This window comes from Lampetra planeri, unplaced genomic scaffold, assembly GCF_965212315.1.
Source record: "Lampetra planeri unplaced genomic scaffold, kcLamPlan1.2.h2 scaffold_409, whole genome shotgun sequence".
In the NCBI taxonomy this organism is placed as follows: domain Eukaryota; kingdom Metazoa; phylum Chordata; class Hyperoartia; order Petromyzontiformes; family Petromyzontidae; genus Lampetra; species Lampetra planeri.
The window spans coordinates 24,898-44,333 of record NW_027615232.1 but is presented as its reverse complement, the minus strand read 5'-3'; the positions used below and the strand labels follow the sequence as shown (position 1 = coordinate 44,333).

At 44.8% G+C, this 19,436-nt stretch overlaps 6 non-coding genes across 6 annotated transcripts; 4 read left to right on the top strand and 2 right to left on the bottom strand.

Annotated features, from left to right (window-relative positions):
- Positions 1-4,443: 4,443 nt before the first annotated feature.
- Positions 4,444-4,525, bottom strand: TRNAS-UGA (transfer RNA serine (anticodon UGA)). Its single transcript has one exon. It is a non-coding gene; the product is annotated as a tRNA-Ser (tRNA).
- A 5,514-nt stretch (positions 4,526-10,039) lies between these two features.
- LOC144741044 (small nucleolar RNA U3) lies at positions 10,040-10,256 on the top strand. Its single transcript, XR_013589860.1, has one exon. It is a non-coding gene; the product is annotated as a small nucleolar RNA U3 (small nucleolar RNA).
- Positions 10,257-10,898: 642 nt separating this feature from the next.
- On the bottom strand, positions 10,899-10,970 carry TRNAP-AGG (transfer RNA proline (anticodon AGG)). The gene has a single exon. It is a non-coding gene; the product is annotated as a tRNA-Pro (tRNA).
- Positions 10,971-12,169: 1,199 nt separating this feature from the next.
- Positions 12,170-12,378, top strand: LOC144741046 (small nucleolar RNA U3). The gene has a single exon (XR_013589861.1). It is a non-coding gene; the product is annotated as a small nucleolar RNA U3 (small nucleolar RNA).
- Positions 12,379-12,988: 610 nt separating this feature from the next.
- TRNAS-AGA (transfer RNA serine (anticodon AGA)) lies at positions 12,989-13,070 on the top strand. Its single transcript has one exon. It is a non-coding gene; the product is annotated as a tRNA-Ser (tRNA).
- A 2,071-nt stretch (positions 13,071-15,141) lies between these two features.
- TRNAG-GCC (transfer RNA glycine (anticodon GCC)) lies at positions 15,142-15,212 on the top strand. The gene has a single exon. It is a non-coding gene; the product is annotated as a tRNA-Gly (tRNA).
- The last annotated feature ends 4,224 nt before the right edge of the window (positions 15,213-19,436 follow it).

The following is a 19,436-nucleotide window of genomic DNA, read 5'->3' as shown; positions in this document are numbered from 1 at the left end:
TTCAGCTCGAAGGGAGTAAAAACATTACCTTGCTCCAAGGAAGTTTGTTCTATACTACGCTGATATTGTCGGTTCTTTGAAATGAAGCATCTTTGATCGTCATTGCAATGTTCGTTCAAACTTCATCACTGAAGTTATATCTATTTGATTTAGCTCCAGTATAAAGAGTCAATTTTGTGACTTTCTGACCTCATCAGGGAGGATCTAGTATGAATTACGTAGACTTATCAGAGAGAAACCGGAGTCTAATCTCTTTGATGTACAAGAAGGGCTATTATGTGGGCTCTGGAAGACTGTCCACGCAGCACTAACGTAGCGAGAAACAGAGATCTAGCAAGCAGCAGCCCAGCAGAGGTCTCAGATAAGGTAAATGCGACCAGTAATTTACCAACTGAATTCACAGTGACTCTACAAGAGGTGGTTTAAATAATTACTCAACAGGGCAAGGCTACAGGGCCAGTCAACTAACAAATGCAGTCCGTGAACTCAGTCAGTGCACAATTGCAGTTCCCAGGGTAAAAGAGCAGGTAGAACCAAAGCCCAGCCCAGGTATACTGATGATGGTCAGCCGATCTTTCTACAGTGTGAAGGGGTCGGGCACATGGGTGGACAATGCACTACACCCTGTAAGCCAGGAAATCAGCCGACTACTACTACTCCTGCGGTAAAGGGAAACAGACATTCACCATTGCTATGAGCCGGGCAATGCGAGGCAAGGCACAAGGCTCACAGAACACACTAACCAAAGAGCTTTTTCGTGCTGTAGGCGAGTGCCCTGAGGTCAACGTCCAGATCGGCGGTGTCCCCCTTAAATGCTTACTAGACTCTGGAAGTAATGTAAGCACTTTGACAGAAAGCTTTTTCAGAGATCACCTCCATGGAGAGGATGAAGATTTGTACTGCACAGCAAAATGGCTTAAACAGCAGCCAACAAGTTACCACTACCCTACTTAGGCTATGTGGAGCTTGACATGCAAATAATGGGACCCCGCCATCCCGAGATGTGGTTTCCTTATAACCGAAGAGGACAACACTGTGGAGGCCGATTCCTCTCTACCTGGGATTATTGGGATGAACATTGTCAAGCAGTGCAGACGGTTAATACGCTCAGATTTTGACACAGCTTTAGGTGCTGAGTTGGAATGTGGCTGGAGAGAGGCCTTCCAGCGAGTACAGGAGGCCAAGCGTGGAAAATGGATATTCACTGCACGTGTAGCTAACAAACACAGAGTACATGTCCCTGCATAATCCAGTGCCACAGTCTATGCTAGAGGACTTGGGGGGCAGCTGAGTGGTAACCTCAGCATGCTGCTAGAACTACAATTGATCTTGCAAGCAGATACCATCAGGTCGCGGTACTTGAGAAAGACAGGAGCAAAACTGCATTTACCACACCCTTCGGACTGTATGAATACCTAAGAATGCCGTTTGGGTTGTGTAATGTGCCTGCAACCTTGTCATATGTTTTTACCATGTCATATGTTTTATATATGTTAAATGTGCCATGTTGGGGTGTTTCACTTTAAGAGGAGCTCTACAGCAGATCTCCAGAGAGAGCGCCCTCGCGTGTGATTTTGTCGAACTTTAGAGGGGAGAGGTTGCACTTTGTGTGTGTGTGTGTGTGTGTGTGTGTGTCTGGGCTCACAGGCTGCATGCTGGAGTGAGAAGTGAGTTTATGTGGACAATATGTCATAAATTTAGGAATAAAGGAATGTGTTTATGTGTGTATTTTATTTTGTATTTTCCGTTGTTAGGAAAAGAAACCCGACTGTTGTTTAGATTTTGTTAAAAAAAAACTCAGCTCCTACATTAATGCCATCAGATGGTTGGGAAATAAAGTCGTTTATGTCGTTGTGTCCCTGCCATCCAACAACTGGTCACACAGAGTCATGTCACTCAACATATACAGAGGAGTAGGCAGCTGTGTTGCAATTAGTCAGGATTAAAATGACATTTTTCACTGGGATTAGGCAACGTTGTCATAGCCAATAGTGTTTGACTGAAGAAGTTTGCTGTGTCATTTAATTCACTTGTCTTGATCAGACCTCGTCAAGCACCCTGGACTCCACTTAGAAACATGGTTCTGTGTGGGAATTGAACAAAGGACCTCTTGTAGCCTTAGCATTGATTGATTGATTGATTGATTGATTGGTCTATTGATTGACTGATTGATTGATTGGTTGATTGATTGATTGAAGAAGCTCGACACTTGGGGCATCCTTGCTTTTACAGGTGATGGTGGTTTTTGCAGATGATGCAGGCTGGACAGGGTCCTCTCAATTCTCCCATTATATTCCATGGAGTGAAATTTGGACAGTTCTTTGTCTGGCCCCTCAGCTGGGATCAATTTGCCTTGGGAGACCCTACCAGGAACATACAGTAAATCTCCAGACAACACAGCTCCCAGGGTCACACGGACACGCAAATCTCTCCACCACAATAAAGTGACCCCTGTTGAGGATTAACACCCACCATTAATAAAAAATAACCCGGGACAGGATTTTATTACAAATATTAATCTAAGTAATTACAAGCTTTTTAATTAATTCATCTCAATTAATCGCATGAAACATTCATCCATAGAATCCAGCAGAGATGACACAATGCTGTTTAACAACTGCAAGTTTACAAAAAATGTGTAAAAAGATCAACAACCAAAAGACATGTAGATATTCCTCAAGCAGACGTTGATAATAAAAAATAAAATAACTGAATGAAGAATGAATATAAATAGAAGCTTCATGGAGTTAGTCTCAGCTGAAACGGTACAACCTGTGCGCAGTTGTTTGTTGTTGTCCTGTGTCTTCTCAGCCATCTGCGTCCTCTAGTGGAAGTCCAGAGTCCATATTGTGGCAACCCCAGAGTGAGGCAGGTGAGGGTATCAGCACCCTGGAGAGCTCCATGCTCTCACCGACAGCCCTGAGCTTGGCTCTTCAGAACCACGGAGAGCGGAGCCACATGACAAACGGCAACAGCTGAGAATGGAACCCCCATCAGGATGGGGAGTGTCCTCCCTCCCAGCTGCAGGGATTTGGTGCTGGATGGGGAGATAAAAGGGAACACGGAGGACGACAACCAATCAGAATGTAAAGGTAGAGTTTGGGATGTGACATATTCAAATTCAAAGTTTATAACAAGACACCTGTCCTCCACGTCATCCTGGAAGCAGCAATCATGGCACGAGCCTCAGCTGAAGCTACAGATGCTAAAGCCGCATACAGTAAGAGACAATTAGAAATTTAGAAGCAACAAGCAAAGCTAGAACTGGATTTAGAGAAATTAGAAATAGAGAAGGAAGCAGTGGCTGGTGGGGAATGTCATGAACTGGTGCAGTTTTACAGTGGTTGAAATCTCCTAAAATGATGACAGCAGTGTCAGGATAAGTGTCATGCCCATTGATCATGTCATGTAGCTCCCTCAGTGCAGCCTCCTTGGCAAAGGGGAGGATATCCACAACATACAACATACAACATGGCGGCGCACACAGATGCAGCGGCTCGTAGTTCCTCTCGGAAACAGCGTATTTTATTGTTTTTGTTGGCATGTTTTTTCTCTGCCCCACCTGTCGTGCGTTGATTACCTACAGTCGACAGGATCTTCTCCGCATTGGATTACGGAGCGAACAGTTCGTAATCGAGGACTTTATTAGCGCACATAGCGTTCCGCTGGACATAGCCCGGTGTCTGGGCTCCCCGTGGTCACTCATCCCAGCGGGCAGCAGGAGAAGGAGGCGGTGTAAGGAGAGAAAACAAAAGCGGGGCTGCCGGGCCGGCATCCTCGCACGACTGCGGAGACGACCACACAAACTGCCGCTGCCCAGCAGTTTCCTCTCAAACGCCAGGTCCCTTGCAAACAAGATGGATGAGCTGAAGCTTCAGTTGGAAGTAAACAGACTCGTGCGGGACTGTTGCATTCTACTCATCCATCCCGGACTTGGCCATTGAGCTAGCAGGCCGCACCGCCCACAGACACGATAGGAACCGCGACTCCGGTAAGAGCAAGGGAGGGGGGCTCTGCATCTACGTATAACAGCTGGTGCACAAACGCCACTACCATCGACAGGCACTGTTCTGCAGACCTGGAATTCATCACGGTTAGATGTAGGCCCTTGTACCTTCCGCGTGAGTTCACCGTCGTCCTGGCAACCACGATGTATATCCCACCGGACGCTAACGCTAGCATAGCTATTAGCCTCCTATACAACGCCATCAGCCGGCAGCAGAACGACAACCCAGAGGCAGCACTTGTGATAGCAGGAGACTTTAACCATGCTGATTTGAAAGTAGCGCTTCCACAATTCCATCAGCACATTAAATGTGCCACAAGTACATGAAGCCCCTGATCATTGAAGTAGTTGATCAGTGGAATCATGGGCTTGTGAAACGACACTCTGCTAGACGAAGAGAGACGATCCTTCTCAGCGTGAGCCACCACCAAAAGCACCGTTGTTGACAGGATTCGAACCTGCGCAGGGAGACCCCAACGGATTTCAAATCCATCACCTTAACCACTCGGCCACAACAACCTTTTGTTTTTGCATTATGTTGACATTTTCCACTGGACTGGGCAACGGCCACACAACCAACGTTACATTTACATTGCATTTGTTTCGGGGTGCTCTTGACTGAGAATTTTATGAGTAAACTCTTAGTCGTCAACAAAATTGGTGATTGTTGAAAATATTTTTGGTTCCTGGCCTCAGGGTCTTTCTGTGTGGAGTTTGCATGCTCAACCCCGCATCTGTGTGTGTTCTCTCCGGGTACTCCGGCTTCGTCCCTCCTCCAAAAGCATACTAAGTATAATTGTCTACTCCAAATTACCCTATGTTACCCTAGGTATGAATGTATGTGTGAATGGTTGTTCACCCGTTCACCCCACTGACAGCTGGGATCGGCTCAAGCACACCCGTGACCTGTTACTGGAATAAGTGGCAGAAAATGAATGAATGTTCAAAAGAATGTCTCTCCAGAAGAAAGAGAAGTCCAGAATGGGTGAATGTCCTTTGGAAGATGACCAAGGGGGATGATGAGAGAAAGAAGATGTGTGTTGAGTGGGAGGAAAGAAGAGCAAGCGAGGAGACAAGGGAGAGAGAGCAGCAGGAAAGAGATGAGAAAAGGGAGGCAGGATGAAGGAGTGGTTTGAGAAGCAGAGGGAGTGTTTTGCGAAGAGAGAGCAAGAAAATGCAGAAATAGGAAAGAAGAGAGCATGAAAGGGAGGAGAGAAGACACCGGGATTTGATGGACATTATCGATAAATTAATGAAAAGATAAAGAAATAATCCATGTATGCAATGGAATTGTAAAATGTTTAAGAAAATATAATTTCATAAAAATTTGGTCTCTGCTCTTTTTTTAGTTATAATAAAGTTCTTCATAAAGCCACCAGTTTCTTTACAGTGTAGATTAACAACTTTTAACTGCATGGTGAAACACATCGATACAAGCATCGAACAAAAATCAGACCAACTTAAAAACTACATCAGAAAAAAAAAAACTATTTAGAAAAAGTGATCAGTGTCAAAATCTAATAACCATGGTCCTGCAGTGCAGGAATGCTAGTCCGTTGCACAAATTGTCTCCAGGTCTTTGCTCCTGCTGGGAATCGTCCTGGACTGTGTACTCCTCCTGCTCCGGCTTCTCTTGCTCCGGTTCCACCAAGTCCCCATGGTGGATGCATAGGTTGTACCGGAAAATGCACGATGAAATGATGATGGGGACGAAGGTTGGCTGCACCTACACGAGAACAGAGGTATGTCTAACAACAGCATATAGATTATGAAGGGAATTTGGGAATTTGGGGAATTGGCATCTAGGCATGGATACCCCCCATGGCCAATGATGAATCACCCAGGTGGTGGGTGGAGCTGTACACAGCATCAGATAAGACTGTATGCAGTGATTATGGCAAAGGAAAATGACCTGTAAAGCATATCATTTGTTTGAGCCTAAAGTTGTAATTTCATATTTGTAGAAAAACATTATTCACAACATTACTTGGATGAAAGTGTTACATATTTGTTGTACAACACTGATTTCCATCCATACCTGTGAATGTATTAATGAAGCGTCCTTTGCGATCACAAAGCACCTGCAGCTGATTGGAGTGGAAAAGTTTCCTGTCAACAAAGAAAAGTAAATAAAAATAAGTTATGATAGTTTACATCAGGTTGGGCACTATATCTCTGTGTGAAGTGATGATTTGTATCCACCTTACCTGTTCAGGTAGTCCTCCTTATTTGCTGCAGTGGCTTGATCCTCACATGTGTCCTATCATATACTCCCAGCAAATTAAATGCGTATTGATCACATGACCATCTTCAATATTTCATCTTTTCTTTCTATTTCTAATTCTAACAGCAGCATAGAATTATTAAAAACAGTAATTATTTTTAAGGTGGTAGTCTTGCACAATCAGGGCCCACGGCATGAGCTGTTGATTGTGGTTATACATATGAGACAGGAAAGTGAGAGGGTTATGTTCAGTAAACACTGTGACTGGCAAAGAACTGGACCCGAGGTGTTGAAGTGCCCATAACAAAGCAAGAGTTTCCTGTTCGATGGTGGAATAGTGAACCTGATGTTTATTAAACTTTCTGGAAAAGTATGATATTGGATGGTCTATGCCCTCAGCATCCTCGTGTAATAGCACAGCACCGGCCCCAACGGCGCTGGCATCAACCTCCAATTTAAATGGGCGCGAGAGATCAGGCGCAGCAAGCACAGGAGAATGGCAGAGGAGCGACTTGGCACTGTCAAAAGCCTGTTGGCAATCAGATGACCACACAAAGTTGAGTTTTGGACTGAGCAGGTTGGTTAATGGGTGGACCACCGTGGAGAAGTTACGGCAAAAACTGCGATGATAACCGACCATGCCAAGAAAACGACGCAGAGCTCTCCTAGTGGAGGGCATGGGGAACTCCAAAATCGCAGAACCTTTAGCCTCCATGGGGCTAAAATGCGGATGATATAATCTGTGTCACTAAGACGTTCGGAGATGACATACGGACCAGAGAACTTGGCTGAGAGCGCGGAACCGGGAATGGGCAACAATGCTAAAACTTTATCACCAATGTTAAACTGTCGGGAAACAGCGGAGCGGTCAAAACGACGCTTCATAACGGTCTGAGAGGCAGAGAGAGATTCTCTCGCGAACGAGTGGGCACGGTGCAGACGCTCACGGAACTTACTGACAAAGTCCAACACATTTGTCGGAGACGAAGAGGCAGACGACAGAAACTTCTCCTGCAAGGACTGTAATGGACCACGGGGCGTGTGACCAAAAACAAGAGCAGCGGGACTAAAGCTGAGGGATTCCTGTACGGCTTCACGGGCTGCGAACACAACAAAGGGGATTCCCTCATCCCAACTCAGGGCAGTCTCAAGGCAATATTTGCGAAGCATTGATTTTAGCGTCTTTTGCCAGCGTTCTAGCGCGCCCTGAGACTCTGGATGATAGGGACTGGAGACAGCGTGCTGCATATCTAAAGCTACTAACACCTGTTTGAACAAGGTGGATTTGAAATTTGTGCCTTGATCAGTCTGGATTATGCGAGGAAGGCCGAATGTGGAAAAAAAAAACGTGTTAAGGCTTTAACAACGGATCGGGCTGTGATGTTACGCAGCGGAATGGCCTCAGGGAAACGGGTGGCTGCGCACATGACGGTAAGCAAATATTGGTTTCCGCTTTTAGTTCTGGGTAAGGGTCCGACACAGTCTATGATTATGCGCTCAAATGGTTCTCCTATTGCAGGAATGGGATGTAGGGGAGCAGGAGGAATGACTTGGTTTGGTTTACCAGCAATTTGACAGGTGTGGCAGGAGCAGCAGTACTTTGCGACATCAGACTTCAACCCAGGCCAAAAGAAATGTCTTAAAATGTTTCCATATGTCTTTGTAACACCAAGGTGCGCAGACCACTAACTCTCATGTGCTACTGATAATATATGTGACCGATACACAGAGGGCACTACTATTTGGAATACAGCACTCCAATCAGAATCAGAGAGGGAAGGGGACCATTTACGCACCAAAACGCCACCATCTAGTAAATAGGTTACCTTCTCATCTCTTGCTTTGTCAGCACTCACCACACTTGCGAAGTATTTCTGTGGCGTCGGATCCGCCCTTTGCGCAGCACACAGGTGGTCTCGAGACACCGGGAGAGACGAGATGTCAGGAGAGGTTGTTTCGGGGCTGACAAGATTCTCCTGCTCAGCGGCAACTTCACCGGAAGACTCAGCAACGTTCTCTGCCGCCTCCTCCGGCTCAACCTCTGCTGAAAGGACAGGTATCAGAAAACTGTCGGAGAGAGGGATAGTGTCAGGATTAGTAGTTTTGCGGGCTTGTGCACGAGTGACAACACAGGAAGGAAACAGAATAGGAGATGACTGGGCTGGTTCTGTTTCACACTGAGGGATATTTAATACCTCCAGCGCAGGTGTGACTTTACCACCAGCGATGTCGTTACCCATTAGGAGTGTTACCCCTCGAATTGGCAGCTCAGGACAGACAGCGACAGGAAAAAACCCACTTATCAGTTTGGACTGGATATGGATGCGATGTACTGAACGAGGAACATAACCCATCTCGACACCACGCAGAACAACACTGTAACCACAAGACGAGTACTCAGAAAAGGACAGCGCGTCAGCAAGGATCACAGACTGGGAACCACCAGTATCTCGGAGAATGCGCACAGAACATTGGTCATCAGGCTCACCTGTCAATGAAACCATTCATTCATTCATTCATTTTCTTCCGCTTAATCCGGTTACGGGTCACGGGTGTGCTGGAGCCTATCCCAGCTGTCAACGGGCAAAAGGCGGGGTACACCCTGGATAAGTCGCCAGCTCATCGCAGGGCCAGTCAATGAAACCAAGGCATGAAAAATGAACAGTTTGAATCCGTCATCTGGTGTTTCCAAAGAGTGGAGAAAGTTCACAACACATTCCTTTGCCGTATTTGGTGCAGCCACAGCACGCATTTCTCACCTCACACTGTACAATCACAGCCTGGTCAGCAGGTCTGCTTTGATTTTCTATGAACATGCCTTGAACCAATATTTGAACAGTCATATTTGTGTAGCAACTCCTCCCTCCTTGTTATGCTTCTGGATTGAAAATAGAAAGGTTTTGTCTTGAATGGACGACAAACCTTTTTCTCTTCAGTCTTAACTGTATTGCTCTTTGGGCAAAATAAAGTGGAATCATATTATAATGTTTGAGTGCAGCAACAACACACAAGTCAACAGAGCAGTTCAGGTTGATGGACTGCTAATCCCTTGTGATCTGTAATCATAGGAATAGTCTATATTCTTCACAAACACACAAGTTCCTCTATCACAGCCAGAAAGCAAATCTATATCTTTTAAATATTTCATTTACTCAAGAATAGAAAGATCTCTTGAAGAGTCTGCATGACTCCTGAGCACTGCTTTATGTCTGGAAAGGAGCAAAGAACACCTTGTCACTGGCAATCTTGTCTTGACATTACTTCTGGCTGTGTGCTGTAAACCTAAAGAATGGGAGAAAAAGAAATTGACCCAGTGCTAATTGGCTGATAAAGCAATTCCTAAACAATGCTGTGTTTCAAATCACATACTTCCATACTTAAACTGAGTATTTTGAGGACCCAAGCGCATTCACACCGAATTAGTTCAGATATTTCAAGGATCTAAATGAACACTGTTCACCTGCATGAGCTACAAAAACTCACTTAAAATGTGTTGGATGTCATATTAAAAATTAACTTTTCAATTAGTTTTATTCATGTATCCAGGACTAATTCAGCTTGACCGAGGCTTGTGTCTCGTTGGTGTTTCAGTAACTGTAACACTGACTTTTTTCGTCTTTTTATTATTATTCCTTTCCCACTGACCTTCGTTGTGTTGCTGCAGTCACAGTTGTAATGTCAGACGCCGTGACTGGCAGAGCTGGATTTCCATAAAAACATGGCAGTGGAGTGTATTGATCCCAGGAAGGAACCCTGAGTGAGAGTCACTCTGTAAGGAGTGAGGTTCGATTTCAGTCCTCTGATGTATTCAGACTATACTTTCAGGGATAATTTCTATAGCTTCTGGCTTAAGAAATGTGTTTCTTTGGGTATTTGGTCTTGCTAACCATGATGATGAGTCATGACGTTCCTCTCTGTGCCTGAGGCTGACAGTGAATAATGATTCACCTCATATGTTCACTGTTGTTGATGAGTGCTTGTTGCTTTTTCCTGAAGCAACAATGGGAGGAATGTGTTCAGAGTGGTTGTCTGTTGTTCAACATTTCTTAATGCAGATATGTAAGAAACAAGAAATCAGTATTGCATTGTTTTGTCAGTTTGTGAGCGAGCACGCTATAGATAATGTCATGCATCTCTGGATATATATTTTTAAAGCATGTTCATGCACAAAGCACATTAATTTACAATCTGTACTGTTATCACCTACAGTATTTTAACTCAGCATTTTTTTGAGTTTGCTATAAACTTTGAATATTTCACATCCCAAACTCTTCCTCTACATTCTGATTGGCTGTCGTCCTCCATCTTCCCTTTTGTCTCCTCATCCAGCGCTGATTCCCTGCAGCTGGGAAAGAGGACATTCCCCGTCCTGATGGGGGTTCCAATCTCAGCCGTCACCATTTGTCGTATGGTGCCGCTATCCGTGGTTCTGAAGGGCAAAGCTCAGGGCTGTAGGTGAGAGCACAGAGCTCTCTGGGGTGCTGATGCCCTCACCTGCCTCACTCTGGGGTTGCCACAATCTGGACACTGGACGTCCACTAGAGGAAGCAGAGAAGACATAAGACAACTGCAAACACTAACTGGGCACAGGTTGTACCGTGAGCTTACATGAGCTTACCGTGAGTTGCATGTGACATCTGATACTCGGACAGATAACAACTGTGTTAAGGGCTTGTCTGGGAATTGAACCCAGGGCCTCTCACACCCTAAGAGAGAATCATACCACTAGACCAACAAGCCACAAAGCTTGCAGCTTATTCGTATAGTGCCAATTCAGACTGTACTACAAAGTAAAGCTTAAGTAAAACTTAACAGATGTAAACTGACAGATGATGAGTCCAAAGAGTGGGAGGAACACATTCCTTTGCCGTAGTTGGTGCAGCCACAGCACACAGTTCTCACCTCACACTATACAATCACAGCCTGGTCAGCAGGTCTGCTTTGATTTTCTATGAACATGCCTTGAACCAATATTTGAACAGTCATATTTGTGTAGCAACTCCTCCCTCCTTGTTATGCTTCTGGATTGAAAATAGAAAGGTTTTGTCTTGAATGGATGACAGACCTTTTTCTCTTCAGTCTTAACTGTATTGCTCTTTGGGCACAATAAAGTGGAATCATATTATAATGTTTGAGTGCAGCAACAACACACAAGCCAACAGAGCAGTTCAGGTTGATGGACTGCTAATCCCTTGTGATCTGTAATCATAGGAATAGAGTAGATTCTTTATAACACACAAGTTCCTCTATCACAGCCAGAAAGCAAATCTATATCTTTTAAATATTTCATTTACTCAAGAATAGAAAGATCTCTTGAAGAGCCTGCATGACTCCTGAGCACTGCTTTATGTCTTGAAAGGAGCAAAGAACACCTTGTCACTGGCAACCTTGTCTTGACATTACTTCTGGCTGCATACTGTAAACCTAAAGAACGGGAGAAAAAGAAATTGACCCAGTGCTAATTGGCTGATAAAGCAATTCCTAAACAATGCATTGTCTCAAATCACATACTTCCATGCTTAAACTGAGTATTTTGAGGACCCAAGCGCATTCACACCGAATTAGTTCAGATATTTCAAGGATCTAAATGAACACTGTTCACCTGCATGAGCTACACAAACTCACCTAAAATGTGTTGGACGTCATTTTAAAAATTAACTTTTCATTTAGTTTTATTCATGTCTCCAGGACTAATTCAACTTGACCGAGGCTTGTGTCTCGTTGGTGTTTCAGTAACTGTAACACTGACTTTTTTCGTCTTTTTATTATTATTCCTTTCCCACTGACCTTCGTTGTGTTGCTGCAGTCACAGTTGTTATGTCAGACGCTGGGTCATTTCCATAAAAACATGGCAGTGGAATTTATTGAACCCAGGAAGGAACCCTGAGTGAGAGTCAATCTGTAAGGAGTGAGGTTCGGTTTCAGTCGCCTGACATATTCAGACTTTACTTTCAGGGATCATTTCTATAGCATCTGCCTTCAGAAATGTGTTTCTGTTGGTGTTTTGTCTTGCTAACCATAATGAGGAGTCATGATGTTTCTTTCTGTGCTTGAGACTGACAGTGAATAATGATTCACCTCATATGTTCACTGTTGTTGATGTTGGTTCTTCTTGAAGTAACACTGGGAGGGATGTGTTCAGAGTGGTTGTTTGCTGTTTATTAATGCACTTATGTAAGATGCAAGAAATAAGTATTCCATTGTTTAAATCAGTTTGTGAGAGGATGTACAGGTATGTGTAGGATATATATATATTTTCTGTTTAAAGCATATTCATGCATAGTTTACATGAACACGCTATAAAATTGCTATAAACTTTGAATTTGAGTATGACACGTCCCAAACTCTTCCTCTACATTCTGATTGGCTGTCTAGTCCTCCGTCTTCCCTTTTGTCTCACTGGTTAATCCAGCACCGATTCCCTGCCGCTGGGAGGGAGGACACTCCCTTACTGATGGTGGTTCCATTCTCAGCTGTTGCCGTTTGTCGTGTGATGCTGCTCTCCGTGGTTCTGAAGAGCCAAGCTCAGGGCTGTAGGTGAGAGCATGGAGCTCTCTGGGGTAAATAAAATAAAAGGAGGTGTCGAGCAAGATTTGGCCTGGTGGGTTTGAGTGTAACTTAAGAACCATGTTTCTATCAAAGTAGAGTCCAGGGTGCTTGACGAGGTCTGGTCAAGACAAGTGGATAAAATGTGACAGCAAACCTCAATTCCAATCCCGGTGAAAAACGTCAATACAATACACATACCACTCCTGTGGGTTGTTGTGCCCGAGTGGTTAAGGCGCTGGATTAGAAATCCATTGGGGTCTCCCCGCGCAGTTTCGAATCCTGCCAACAACGGTGTTTTTAAGTGGCTTACTCTCCTCCTTGTTTGGCCCAGTGTTGTCTTCCAATCCAATGAACCCAGGATTCTATCTCCATCAGATACTTAAACTCCCAGAATGTCGTGAGAACGAGCAGCATTTAATTCCTGACGAGCAACACAGCTGCCTACTGCTCTGTGTGTCTTTGATAACATGACTCTGCATAAAAAGCCTCTGACATATATTTGATTCACGGTTCGACTCCTGGCTAGCTCGGCTGGTCAAATCTAATCCAGCTGTTCCTTGATCCAACTCGGCATCTTTATTGGCGATGAAAAGTACTCTTTATTTTTGAAAACTTAAAACATTTTCATTTTGACTGTGAGCTGTTTTATATAGCTGCCATGTATGGGACCACAACGTGACAGAATAGTTTTGATGCTGTTTTGATATATATCTCACATGCCTCTGATAACATACCATTGCATTATCCATCAAGAAGCTTTTTGTGACTTTATGTATATTAGTACTTGGCCCTTCAGAACCACGGAGAGCAATGCCACACAACAAACGGCAACAGCTGAGAATGGAACCCCCATCAGAACGGGGAGTGTCCTCCCTCCCAGCTGCAGGGAATCGGGGGATACTCGGGGATACTCAGTTATACTTATCTATCTATTTCTACTACTAACAGATGGAATGGAATGGAAAGCCTTTGTACAGGGTACAGGGAAATGTGCAATCCTGCGTCCAAACATATACAACACAACAATATCACAGGGGGGAGAATAAGCCAAAGAGAAACACGTTCACGGTGAGTGTGAAAAGACATCATCATGTCATGGTTGACACGTCTCGGCAACATCGCATGGCAGACAGGAACAGTGCCTCTGGTCTGGCAGGCTGGGGTGGTGGTCCCTCTTTTTATTAAAAGGGGACCGGAGGTAGTGTTTCAACTATCGTGGGATCACACTCCTCAGCCTCCCTGGGAAAGTCTATTCAGGGGTACTGGAGAGGAGTATTTGACCGATAGTCGAACCTTGGATCCAGGAGGAACAATGCAGTTTTCCTCCTGGCCGTGGAACACTGGACCTGCTCTAAACCCTTTGCAGGGTGCCTGAGGGGTCATGGGAGTTTGCCAACCAGTCCACATGTGTTTTGTGGATTTGGAGAAGGCATTCGACCATGTCCCTCGTGGCGTCCTGTGTGGGGTACTCCTGGAGTATGGGATTGGGAGCCCTTTGTTCAGAGCTTTACGGCAGGAGCAGGAGTTCACATCGCCCGCAATATGTCGGACCTGTTCTCAGTCCATCTTGGTCTCCGACAAGGCTGCCCTTTGTCACCAGTTCTGTTCATTGTTTTTATGGACAAAATTTGTAGGTGTAGCCAGGGGCCGGAGGGGGTACGGTTCGGGATATCGATCTACCTGTCAATCTATGTTCCTACTCTTACCTATGGTCATGAGCTCTGGATCATAACCAAAAGAATACGGTCTCGCATACAAGCGGCCAAAATGAGTTTCCTCAGCAGGGTGGTGGGGCACTCACTTAGAGATAGGGTGAGGAGCTCTGTCAGCAGCTCGGAGTAGAGCCGTTACTCCTTCACATTGAGAGGAGCCAGGTGATGTGGCTTGGGCATCTGTATCGGATGCCCCCTGGACGCCTCCCGAGGGAGGTATTCCGGGCATGTCCCACCGGAAGGAGACCCCGGGGAAGACCTAGGACAGGCTGGAGGGACTATGTTACTCCGCTAGCTTGGGAATGTCTTGGGGTCCCCCGGAAGAGCTGAAGAACTGGAGGCGTGCGTTCAAATTCCCTTCTGACAGCAGGAATACATGAATCAATAGAACTATGGCTGTTCGTCATACTCTAAATTGGGGTTGGTACACAAGGAATGATTGTTTGCCAGTGTGGTTCCTTATCAAAACTGATCTAGATGACCAAAAGATTCTCTGCTGAGAGGGCATTGCAACTGATTTTGGAAGAGATTTTGGAAGAGAGTATGTCTTACAATCATGCATTTCAGAATTTCCGATTTACTGATCCTGTGAAGTGGGTCGATCCTGTGGAGTGTCAGAGGACTGTTGACTATTTCTTGGACTGCTACAGGCATTGGTGGTTCAGTGGTAGAATGCTCGCTTGCCATGTGAGGTACCTGGGTTCGATTCCCAGCCAATGCATCTAAACTAGTACTTTATTGCTTTGTTCTGCACTGTTACACCATACCGTTCGCATCACTTCTATGCACATGTTCAGTTGTGTTCTGATGAGTATTGGATTTCACCTGGGGCCTGTACCACCAACTCACCTCTGACCTCACTCATTTAAAAGACGAGTTCATTGTCTACACAAGACACTTTCCACGTGTGCTTCAGTAAAGATCCTGGTTTCAAATTCCAGCAGTTCCTCTGACCAGGGCCAACATGGATGGTGGTTATGTGAAGCCCATCAAGTCAGCTTTTCATCCAGAAAAGTATTCTGGATTGTAGTAATTTGGAAGGACATCTTGTTTTTGGAGAGATGTGGAAGGAGATGGACCAAATGGATGTTTTCTTGGGGTTCTTTTTCTTTCTGGAGTTTTCAGGTCCAAAGGTGAATCCACAGAATCCCTATGGGATGCAGAAACTGGCAGAGGAAATTTTCCGCGCCACAGTGTCTCTGGAAAACTTCCACATTATTACCAAAATGATCAGCTTTACGTTGATTACCGAGACGACAGACCAGCTTGACGGCAGAGAAACAAATTAGCTGCCATGAGAACAGTGTGGGAAAAAGTGGGTGCACCGGCTCCCCCTGTTGTACAACCCTGGGCCTAATGTCAGCATTGATAAGCAGCTCATGCCATTCAGGGGCCGCTGCCCCTTTTGGCTCTATATACCATCTAAACCTGCAAAATATGGTATCAAGATATGGGCTTTCTGTGATGCCACTTCATCATATGCTTGGAAGCCTGATGGAGGAGCCCCTGAGAAAAATCAAGGCATGAGAGTTGATGACACTCATTGGGTACAACAATTTTTTTTTTTAATGTCACACAAGCTGGGACCCGGAAATCCTAAAGAGGAAGCTGACCATGGTGGGAACAATTCGGAAGAACAAGCCTGAGCCCTCCCACCCCAATCGCTGACTACAAAGAGCAGGCCTGTCAACTCTTCCAAGCTTATGTACACGGCTGACACATCCCTGGTGTCCTTTGTGCCAAAGAAAGGCAAGAATGTGGTACTCATGAGTACACTGCCCAGGGATAGGAGAATCTCTGGCCAGGAGCATCAAAAACCAGAAATCATCATGGATTACAATACCACAAAAAGGAGGGGTGGACACCATGGACAAGCTGGTGACTGCTTTTAGCTGCAAAGCCAGACCCTGCAGTGGCCACTGGAGATATTTTTTGACATACTGGACATCTCACCTTACAACGCCTTTGTCATTTGTATGTCACTGAACCTGCAGTGGAACAGCGGGAATCTCCAGAGGAGAGACCTCTTTCTTGAGGAAAGGGAACTGATAAAACCTCAAATCCAGAGAAGACAGCATGTTCCAATAACCCCATTGATTCAGGAGGGGAATGCTGGTGTCATAATGTTACGGTTTGCACGTACAAGACTTACGGTCATCCACTTTGAGTCCGCACGGACCTCTGTGCAGTAGTAGAGAGTGGATCTACAGCTGAGTGACCAGTGCGCAGAAGGCGAAGAAAATAGAATATTAAAAACACTGAGACACTATATCATGGAAAAGGACTTGTTGATGGACCTAAAACACACGGATAATCTCTACGACAGAGTAATTGAACTCTTCCTGAAGAAAGAGAGGAAGGACTTTGTGGACAAATAATCAGGATAATCAGGTGTAAAATGCTGCTCTTTTCCAAATTGTTGCAGTTTTACGAGGTTATTATTGATGATTTTATGTGTCTTATTTCTTATTCTATTATTATGTCTTATTTCTTCATTAAATCCATTTATTTTGTCTACATGAGTTATCTATGTGATGCAACAGCCCCTTATACTGCATTTCTTCAAAATAAGAAGGTTTCTACAGTGACTGAAGGCCTGGGCATGGCCCGCCACTGCACACACACACACATACATCGACACCAGGGGCCTGTATCACAAAGCTGGATCAACAAGTCTTGGGTTACTTGATTAATGGACAAAAGTCTACCGTGTGGGCTATGCTATCCTCTCTGGTACTGTTTTTAACTGGTTCCGCTCCTATCTCACAGATGGATCTTTTTTTGTAAGTATGGAAACATGTTCCTCTAGAACGCATGAAATTAAGTGTGGGGGTCCCCCAAGGGTCAATTTTAGGTCCACTTCTTTTTAATGTTTACATGCTTGGCTTGGGGGATGTCATCTGGACACACGGTATCAATTTCGCTGATGATATACATCTGTACATCAGATCTGTATGTTCTAATATTGTAGATTTTTCGTAATCTTCACAATTTTAGACTTTTTTTAGAGGTTACAGGGAGCAGAGGTGGTGAAGGTGCAGGAGTTTAAGTACTTAGGATCAACAGTGCAGAGTAGTGGAGACTGTGGAAGAGAAGTGAAGAATAAGACAGAGAGGAAGTCCAAAGAGGAGGTTTATAGATGCAATGAGGGAGGACATGGAGGTAGTTGGAGTCAGAGTAGAGGATACAGAGAACAGGGAAAGATGGAAATCAATGATTCGCTGTGGCAACCCCTGAAGAGGGACAAAGCCGAAAGAAGAAGAAGAAGGTTTTTAGCTCCAGTGTTTCTTCATGGGGCCCCTCCACACTTGGGGTTGAGTCTGCTCTCTCCGCAGGGGCTTCGGCTTGGGAGCCCCTTGGGCCTGGAGGGGATGGGGGGGGCTCCACTTCCTCTGGGGTCTACCCGGGTCTTTCCAGGCTGTGGGGGGGGTCTCTATGGTGGTGCTCTTTGTGGTATCCATACTTCGGAGTATGATGCCTCTCGGTGTGGATGGCCACTGTAGCGGACACCCTGCTTGGTATCATTCCTCCACATGCCTTTCTCACCACTTGTCAATCAGCCCATCTGAGGTCACACCAGCATGACCCCTGCTGACTTCTCATCAACACGGAACCTCCTTATGGGCCTCCTTCCTCACTCTCTGGGCATCAAACCAAAAAGATGTCACTGCTGACATTAGACAAACACCTTGCAGGGAGAAGAATCTTCCTCCCTTCCACAGTTTATGACTCTAAAGACCCAAACCTCAAACTCCCCCACTCTCTTCTTTGGGGGCCAAACTGAACTCCAGACCTTTTCATGCATTCCTGAGCAGGACTGAGACTCTGAGATCCCTTTGAATCATTTGTAACCTAACAAATGTATTAAACATATTATGTGTCTCATGGTAATGTTATATACTCGTATAGAAGAACATTAGTTGTTTACTACCAGTTTACCTGAGGTTGATATTAGAATCATTGACGTTTTGATGTTTGCTGTTCAACAATGTCCCCTTTTCTGATGATGTACTCTAATGCCTTGCTACAGACTTCACCAGCGTGAAATTTGTAATGCCAACACGTATATTCTTGATGTTCTTTATTCTAGAATGTTCATTCTAGTATCCTGAACCATTTGATATGTAATCTTCTTACAGATCCTGATTCTTTCTTATCGTTAGATAAGTAATGATGCTCAGTTATACTAGGATATCTAGTCTTTAATCTCATGATACATTCTGTGCCAGTAGTTTACAAGAGTTCACACATTGGGTCATGGTGTTTGGGGAAGGTTAACACAAAAGTTTTTGGCTCCAAACCACAGATGCGTGTCTCCTGGGGGCTGGTATATGCACCGCTCCTGCCAGTCTTAGATTACTGCTAGTATCTCCTTTTCTAACTTGTTAGTTGAGGTGTGATTGGACATTAACTTGACCAATTCATGCATAGTGATGAGTTAGACGAAACGACCTCTTCCCACGATAAAAGGGCAACACACCCTTTGTCCTATGAGCAGTCATTTTATTCACTACGAGCATTTTCGGAGCAGTCATTTTCAGAGCAGAGGATTTTTCTTTGAGCACTCCTTTTTCTTTTACCAGAGCTCTGTACCTTCACTCCGACAAAGTTCTCCAAGTTCGTTCAGCTTACCTTGGATTTACACCAGCTGCGTGTCCGATCCGGCACGGCGCCGGATCAAATACGTTTCCATTCTAATCAATGTGTCCATTTACACCAACTGCGTCTCAGCTCTGTCAGTCCGGAGTGCTGCGTTGAAGATACTGAGACACATAATTTTGGCACTAAATCCATGAAGCGGGACAGGAAAATCCACACCGAAACAAACTAAAACATCTGGCTACTTTTCAGAATAAAACGCTCGATGTTGACGCCAGATCGTATTTCACACTATTTCACCAGTACTTTCAACACAGTACGTTTATTAAGAGTATTTATTTACTAC